Raw genomic sequence first — 9,390 nt, forward strand, 5'->3', positions numbered from 1 at the left:
GATTTAGCCTATACATTTCTACAAACTGAAAGGAGAAAAGAAGTAGATTTGGTGAGGGTGAATTAATTATTGACCTAGCAGCAATGCACATGTTCAGTAAAAAAGATTATAATGTGCTTCTTCATAAAATGTCAATGCTGTTTTGTAAGCCAAAGACAAAGGTTGGCATGTTCACATCGTCAGATAATTGAGCTACCTTTCTGATTTCATTTTGGAACGCATCCCCCATTCCATTCTTCAGTATCTTCCTTTCCACGACCTCGCTTTAAAACCTCCACAATCTACTCTTGCTAATGTTGAATGTAGTGATATATGTTTAGTCCCACATTGGAAAGAATGATGATGTTTGATAGGCTTATTAAAGGATGTGCATCAAATATATTGTATTTGATTGGTAACCTTGGTATCAAGTGGAACAGAGATAAAATTAATTAAAATTTGAAATTAATGCCTCTTAATTATAGATCTTCTCCAGGAGAATCTACATGTTTTGGGATATAATTGTGTTTTGGGTGTAAAGGATGAGAGAGAGTTCAGCACGGAGCCCAAATGGTCCTGACCACTGGGGAGAGATACACCAGGAATGAGCTATGTGCGACAATGGAGACATGCAGTCCCCTATCGACCTCTTGCACGAGAGGTCCATGTCGTCCCTGGACTAGGCAGAATTCAGAGTTACAGAGAGTCCAATGCAACGCTGAGGAATTGTGGCCAAGACATCATGGTAATTCATGGTATTAAAAAAAAGTAATTCGGAGCACAAAGTTTCCGTTATACGGGATTTTGGGAAAAGACTCATTATACATAATCTTATCTTTTTTTTTTATAAGAGACTATTTTCATAATTCACGCCAAAACTCCAATTCATGATATTCATCAATTAAAATTGTTTTCTTTTTAAATTCATTTTGTAAACTAAGCAAGAGCATCTATTCTGCTCGATCGATCAATGCATGCAGTTAGAATGGAAGGAGCAGGAACGATTCACATCAACGGCACCGATTATGAGCTTCGACAGTGCCATTGGCACTCACCATCCGAGCATAGTATTAACGGGAAGAGCTCCTCCTTTTCACTCTATATGGACCTTTTCTTCATGGGATCAAGTCATTGCTTTTCTGATGTTTGAGCTCGAGTCTATTCAACTTCATGCAGATTTGCAATCGAACTGCATATGGTGCATGTATCAGCAGACCAACGTGTAGTTGTAGTTGGCATCATGTACACAGTTGGACGACCAGACACTTTCCTCTCGGAGGTTTGGGCTTTGGAGCTTGTTAAGCACCAGGAACATATTTATAAACAGACTAGTCACCCATTTTTTTTCATTTTTCTTACTGCTAATTAATGAAAGATATCGAAGAAATAGCAGATAGAAATCAGGAAGCAGAAAGTATTACAGATACATGGGCTCTCTGACCCCCGCCACCTTGTGATCAAGGTTTTGTTGGGACCATCAGTGGGAATGTATTTACTCGCCATGAACCAAAATATTTCATGTTTCTGGTTGCCGATCGTGTATTTTGATAATTTTCAGATAAATCTTCAGAGCCGCTCGGGAGCCCTCCAGTTCGTCCTTAGCAGTGGCCAGCTCCTTGCCTTTATCGATGAGTTAGCCCTGAAGAGCAGCTTCTTCAGCAGATCGGCTGCTTCGCTCGACCACCAAGAAGTCTTCGGCCTCCTTCAATTTCTGGATGAGAGCTCAAGCCTCTTTATTCTTCTCGTCGAGGTCGATGATGGCCTGATTCTTCCGCGTGTTCACCGACTCGATCTTATTATCGAAGATGGTAACTTGTTTATTGAGCCGCTCCAGTATGGTAGCCTGCCCGACGCTCTTGGCCCGTTCGGCCTCAAGCAATTTGTCGCTCTTCTCCATAGCGGCTTGAAGTTTGGCCACCTCGGTGGCTGTTTGTTCCTGAGTGGTGGAGGGTTGGCCGCTCGACGCCTTTAGTTGCTTCACCTGCTCTTCCAAAAATGCGAGCCTGTGGCATATGGCCAGGCTCTCCACCCAGTACTATGGACAACAAACAAACATAAGTTCCTATCGGGAATGAAGTATGCAGATGTAGATGAAGCTTACCCCAGTGGACATCTGGGTGTGGTTGTTCGCGAGAGCGCCCGGAGGCATCATCGCTACGTGGGCTCGGGCGTCCTCCCAGATTTTGGCGAGCGACCCCTGTATGATAATCTGGTGCTCGTGGCCTCGAGATCCAGTGCTCAGCTCGCTGTACTCTTCGGTGGAAAGGTGGAGGATCGTCGTAATATGGCATTCGCCACTCAGGGCCAACTGCGCCGAAGTCGCCCGGCCGGATAGTCGGGAGGCATATGCCGGATGGATGCCGGACTTTTTTTTACCTTAGATGGCTTCGAAGGCGGTGGCATAAAAGCCACTGGCAGTGCGGCGAATGTCCCTTGCGGTAGCTCGGCGCCTCTTGCACCTGTTCAGTGGCACGTCGGAGGAGGCCAAACCCGATGGCTCCTCAATCGGGATGATCGGGCGTCGCTCGGACGGAGGCTGAGATCTCGACGCTACTTCACCTCTCGGCGCACGGCTGGCCTCGCCTCCGCTCACCAAGATGGGAGTCACGTCATTCTCATCCTGGGGCTCTTCATGTGGGTCGACCGGCTGCAAGACGTGGCTCGCTAGTTCTTCAACAGTTGCCGCATTGATCACGGTGTCCTTGAGCTTCGCCTTGCTGGCCATACGTGCTCGCATCATGACTTTGGCTGCAAAAGAGAAGGAAAAATCAGTTAGAATAAAAGGAGGAATTAAATAAACTTCATACCTAGGCTGGTCGGCAGTCGAGTGTGGATCAGACTCAGGCTGAAGATATACAGAACACCCTCCAATTGCAACTTATGGATATTATATTTCTAACCGGCTAGCATGGATGCTGTGTTTAGGTAGTCTGATCGGCTCTTGTAGCTTTATAGAGGAGGCTGAGGCGCCACTTCGAGCTGCCAGCTGGTCAGGAAGTCCGACCGCTCGAGAAGATGGATAAAGAAAAAAAATACTCTTTCCAGTACTTGTTGGAGGTCGGCATCTTGTCGAAGAATACCAAACTGACTCACGACTGGAAGAGGAAGGTTCCTGGATCGGACAATTTAGGGTAATAAAAATAATGAAAGATCTGGGGAGTAAGAGGAATGTCGTGCAGACGGAATAGGATGGTGACTCCGCACAACAATCAAAAGGAGTTCGGCACAAGTTAAGGAAGGGAAATGCGAAAATATTTACAAATTGCTGGAATAAAAGGAAGAAGGGGAAACCATAGACCAACGATAAATTGATCTCGGAAAAAACAAAGGTAGCCGGTCGGTGGGGAGTTGGGCCGATCAGACGAAGAAGGTAGAATGATCTAATGATTGGAAGGAATTTCAAAAGCATCGCGCAGGCTCTCAACGTCGCCCCCATCACACCTAGACTCCATGGATGTGTACCAGAGTCCAGGGACAGGAGCAAGCGACCGAGAAGATCTTGCCTTCGCAAAAATAAACGAAAAGGGGAAGAAATACGATCGAAGGAAGAAAAAGGTCGTTGGAATGTCGCCGGAACAAAAAGAAATGTCAAAAAGGATCGAAGGCAGACACGAGGGGGAGAAGGCTTACGGGAGAAAGGTCACCAGGATGGCAGAAGTTGCTGGAGAAGAGGCGCGGAGGATCGCCGGAGAGTGGATCGCACAGGAGCACAAAAAGATGGCTGTCGGAGAACTCGAACGCAAAGAGTGCGAAGGAAGCGACGCAGTGAGTTTATAAGGCTTGGGCTCAGCTGACTGGAGTCGTCCGATATAGGTCATGGAAACCCAGGCCTAGATCTCACCGTTGAATTCAAATCGCCAAATGTCACATCATGCCTGTCACGTCAAGCGTGCAGCGACAGCGGGCGTGACACGTGGTGCACCACCACGAGTAGGCATTTAATGACGACATGGAAGCACGTTCAGCCTTAATGCGTAGGGATTTGCATGATTTCCAAGAAATCTGTGTGACGTTAGTCGAATTGCCCTCTCCTAGCGAAGTCTCAGAAAATAAGATCAAGTGGAAAGGCCTGTCATGTCGATCGGCTTAAGGGAGCTCACCTATAGCCGAACGACAAACTGCAACAGGTTGATCGGTGAGGATCGGTCTTATCCCGATCGGAGACCACACAGTGATGAAGGTCGATCGGGAGGGAATCCGCTCACACAATTGTTAGTCAGTCAGACTTACACCCTCATTCGACTAAACTTGAGGGAGAATCTTGTGATGCGGTGATGATGAGGGACCCCACCCCGTTGCCACGGTGGAGATCAAAGGAGGTCAAAGTCAAGGAGGTCAACGCTTATAGGGCATCGGCCGGTCGGGCGAAGCATGCCCTGACCGAGAAGTCGAGCCGAGCGGCTACCCTGCTCGGCTAGACAGCAAGACCTGACACCGACAGAGCTAGACTTTGGCCAAGCGGCTACCCCGTTCGGCCCAGCAACAGACTCGACATCAGCCGAGTACGCGGACAATGAACTTCTCACCGAGCGGCTATCCCGCTCGACCCAGCAATAGAGCATGTGGACAGTCGGTTTCCTGTCGAACCGCTACCCCGCTCGGCCCGGCAACGGACGACCCTTGGACAGTGGACTTTCTACCGAGCGGCTATCTCGCTCGGCGCAACAGTAGACAACACATGGATAGCAAAATTCCGGCTGAGCAGTTATTCCGCTCGGCCAAGCAACAGACATAGCAAGCTATCTTTTGACATCCTTTTGGGAGTTAGTGCTGCTGACAGGCGGCATGGTCAGACAGAAGATCGTACGACGGAAGCTTCCACTGTCACTTCAGAGATATACTCGGCCCATTAAGGTACTATGTCAGAGACACTTTACTGACATATCTTTTCAAGGAAAGCTTTGAGATGCGTGCTCACCTTGGGAAGCATGCATGTGCGCTTCCGGAGCTCTATATAAAGGGGGTCCAAGCATCTGCGGAGGTATGCATTACATGCGATATTTACTGTTGCGCTATAGTTCTCGTTGCTTCTTCTTCTTCTTGCATCGCCGGAGACTGACTTAAGCGTCGGAGGGCCATCGCCAGAGACCCCTTTCTTGAGTCGGCACTGACGCTGCTTGCGTTGTAGGACCGGACCGAAGTCCACAGGAGGTCAGCAGGAGCGCCACATCCCCAGAACCCATCTCATCGACTTTCGGAGAGGATCAATAATAAAACGGTAATTTACCAAAAGACATACTTAAGTTTTTGAATTTACCAAAAGGTGCATAATACTTTAGTATTTACCAAAGGGCGCACCTTATTATAGTGGCCTTCCTATTCTACCCTCCTGACAAATTTAACTGATTTCCTTTTTCTTTTCTTTGTCATTTTTCTCTCTTCTCTTTCCTACTATACATGCAACGTATCTTCTCTTTCATGTCCTTTTTTTATCTTCTCTCTTTTTTTTAAATTTTTTTCTCAAACCTATTATAAGATATCATACTCACGTTGGGCTTGATATGGAGAGATATCAGGCCTAACAACAGAAAAAAAAAGAAAAAAAAAAAGAAAGAGAGATTTAGGTTTTTCAAAATCTTTGGTCCACCACTAGGAATGTCGAAAATAACAATGGAGAGCATATTTAGACTCCTTGCAATTTTAGAAATCCACAGGAACCGAAATGGGTGTAATCAGAGCTCTTTAGGTCCATCATTGGGTTTGACCGAAATCCACTAATCGACCTAGAGACCTTAGATTGCAGTCATTTCAGGTCTTGTGGATTTCCAAAATTGCAAGGAGTCTAAATATGCTCTCCATTGTTATTTTAAACATTCCTAGAGGTGGACCAGAGGTTTTGAAAAATCTAAATTTCTCTTTTTTTTTTTTATTATTGGGCCTAATGCGAAGAGATATCAGGCCCAACGTGGGCTTGATATCTCTTCATATCAGGCCTAACAATATATAATGATGTGGTAATGATGAGGGGGTCCTACCCTACTGTCATGGTGGAAGTTAAAGAAGGTCAAAGTCAAGGTGGTCAACGCGTATAGGGCATCGGCCGGTCGAGTGAATCATGCCCCGATCGGGGAGAAGGATCCGATCCACCATCGCCCTCGACACGGGGAGCATTCAAACAACCAATGCTCAAGGGAGAACGATGAGCAGAAGTCGAGCCGAGCGGCTCCTCCGCTCGACCGAGCAGTAGACTCAACATTAGCCGAGCATGCAGACAGTGGACTTTCGGCTGAGCGGTCATCCTGCTCGGCCCAGCAACATATCACGACAGTAGACTTCTAGCCGAGCGGTGACCTCGCTCGACCCGGCAACATACAACACTTGGACAGTGGACTTCCAACTGAGCGGCTATCTCGCTCGGCGCAACAGTAGACAACATGTGGACAGCAGAATTCTGGCCAAACGATTATTCCGCTCGGCCAAGTAACAGACACAGCGGACTATCTTTTGATATCCTTTTAGGAGCTAATGTCATTGACAGGCGGCATGGTCAGACAGAGGATCGTACGGCGGAAGCTTCCACTGTCACTTCAGAGATATGCTCGGCCTGTTAAGGTACTGTATCAGGGACACTTTACTAATAAGTTTTTTCAGGTAAAGCTTTGAGAGACTTGCTCACCTTGGGAAGCATGCATGCGTGCTTCCGGAGCTCTATATAAAAAGGGGGGGGGGGGATCCAAGCTTCAGCGGAGGTATGAGATATTTTATTGTTGCGCTACAATTGTTGTTGCTCCGTTTACTGCTTCTTCTTCGTCAGAGACTGACTTGAGTGTCAGAGGGTCATCGCTGGGACCCTTTCCCTGGCTCGCCATTGACGGTGCTTGTGTTGCAAGACCAGAGTAAAGTCCACAGGAAGTCAGCAGGAGCGCCATATCCCCAATATTCATCTCAACGACTTTCGGACAGGATTATACAATTTATATAATAATAAAATTACACACACATATATATATATATATATATATATATATATATATATATATATATATATATATATATATATATATATATATATATATATATATAATGTTGATATCCTGCGCGCCCGCATAGTGCGCGACTGTGCGCGCGCAGGATTCAACTGGTTTTAGTTTTTTTTATTTGTTTTTGTTTTTTTTTAATTATTTGTTTTTAATTTTTGAATTAAAAAAATAATTAAAATATTTTTTTAAAATTTTATTTTTAGGGTTCAGACTTTCGATTATAGTATCAAAGCTATTTTTTTTTTTAGATTTTACCTCTAGAGTTAAGGCTTTGGGTTATAATATCAAATCTATTTAGGGTTCAGGCTTTGGGTTATAGTATCAAAGTCATTTTTTTTTAGATTTTACCTTTAGGGTTTAGGCTTTGGGTTATAGTATCAAATATATTTAGGGTCCAGGCTTTGGGTTATAGTATCAAAGTCATTTTTTTTTTAGATTTTACCTCTAGAGTTCAGGCTTTGGGTTATAGTATCAAATCTATTTTATTTTTTAGATTTTACCTATGGGGTTCAGGTTTCCCAATTAGATTATAGTGTTTGGTTTTTTAAAAAAATTAAAATAAAATTAATTTAAGTATTTTATTGAGTATTGTAATATGTTGAGAGGATATATTAATGTATTAGAAATTTATATAAGAAAATATTAATTTTTTTAATTTAAAATATTAAAAAGTAAAAAATTTAAAAAAAAACAAAGCTTGATCTCCTAGTGAAGACTAGAACATATAAAATTAATCAAAACATATATATAATTTGGGAGGTAATATTTTTTGTTTTAATGCCCTTTTACTTTTATTTTTTTTTGTGTATTTACTGATTTTTATTTTTATTTTTAAAAAATAAAATATAAATAATAATCATAAAGTAAATCATGAATTAAATAATAATTACTATTTTTTCAGAAGTGATTAATTTATCGGAATAAATTTGAAAATACTGATACATTAATTAAACATCCCATATTTATCATTCTATTATAAAAAAATAGACTATAGTGTACCATAATTAGGAATGGAATAATGACTACTTAAAAAATTGTAGTAGCGCCCTATCGCGCGTGAATTGTAATCATCGATAATTGTGAATCGTCAAATTATCAATTTTTAATTGCTGTCGGGCTTAAATTAACCAATCCATTTAGCGTCATTTGGTATCTACTAGTCAACTTTGAAGGCTTCCAATTATTTGCAAAGCACGTTCCATGCCTTCTGGAATATAATTATTAAATAATATTGTTCTTTTTTTATTTAGAGTTAGGTTAAATGTTAATAAAAATATTCTTGACAGAAGAGTTTATTTAATGTTTGAAGATTATAAATATGTTATATATTCCTTCGAGTAATCATATTTTCGAATGCGTACATGCTATTATAGTGTCCTATTGCTATGGTAACTACAATGCTATTATAGTGTCATGTTGCTACCTTAACTACAGTACTACTGAAATCAACTTATTCTTCCGAGCATTATATTCTCAATTGTTACAGTACTTCATTGCTACATTAGCTACAGGGCTAAGGAAATCAACTTCTTTTCTTAGCAATTATATTAGATACTAGAGTAATATTATAATAACAACACTGCTACAGTAGTTAGAAAACTATTCTAATCTCCCGAATAATCAAAATTCTCAAGTGCTACAATACCTCCACAAGCAAGATTGTTATTTCGTGCAATCACATTCTCTACGCTATAGTAAAATCATTGCTATCGTACTGCATAATTATAGTACATGGAACCCCATCTACCCTCTCGAGCGATGAAAGCTATAGTAAACTACAGTGCTACGAAGCTAAGTACTTTAGAAAATCGATCTATTCCCCCTTGCATTGGAATATACTACCTCGGAGCATCCAAATAGAGTTTTACCAAGCAAAATGGGTTAAAGATACAATTAAAGTCCTATGTAGAAAAGATATGGAAAAGATTATGCATATAAAAAAGGATAAACAAATATCTCCATTGATATGAGACTTTTTGAGTAGACTCCAAAAATAAAATCACGAGGGCATAGACCCAAAGTGGATAATATCATGTAATTGTAGAGATATGAATTCCTTTTGGACCTAACAAATGGTATCAGAGTCATGACTCAAACCAAATCCTATGTGAGGTGACTTTGAACAAAGTTGAGAGGAGGTCCGGAGCAGATCAGGATGACTGGATACTTATGGGAAGATTCGGAGCAGATCAAGAGTAACCGGATACTAACGGGAAGACCTAAAGCAAGTCAGGATGACCGGATGCTTGCAAAGAGGTCTGGAGCAGGTTAAGAGTGACTGAATACTTGCTGGGGGGGGGGGGGGGTCCAGAACAGGTTAAGAGTGACTGGATGGTTGAAGGCCCAGACTATGAAAGTAATGGTAGTCATTCGTTTGAGGAGAGAATTATTGGGTATATAATCTAAATCCTATATTGGAAAGATATGAAAA

At 42.4% G+C, this 9,390-nt stretch overlaps 1 pseudogene; it reads left to right on the forward strand.

Annotated features, from left to right (window-relative positions):
* The first annotated feature begins 521 nt into the window (after positions 1–521).
* LOC121995317 lies at positions 522–1,951 on the forward strand (annotated as a pseudogene).
* The last annotated feature ends 7,439 nt before the right edge of the window (positions 1,952–9,390 follow it).

The sequence above is a fragment of the Zingiber officinale genome, chromosome 6A, assembly GCF_018446385.1.
Source record: "Zingiber officinale cultivar Zhangliang chromosome 6A, Zo_v1.1, whole genome shotgun sequence".
In the NCBI taxonomy this organism is placed as follows: Eukaryota; Viridiplantae; Streptophyta; class Magnoliopsida; order Zingiberales; family Zingiberaceae; genus Zingiber; species Zingiber officinale.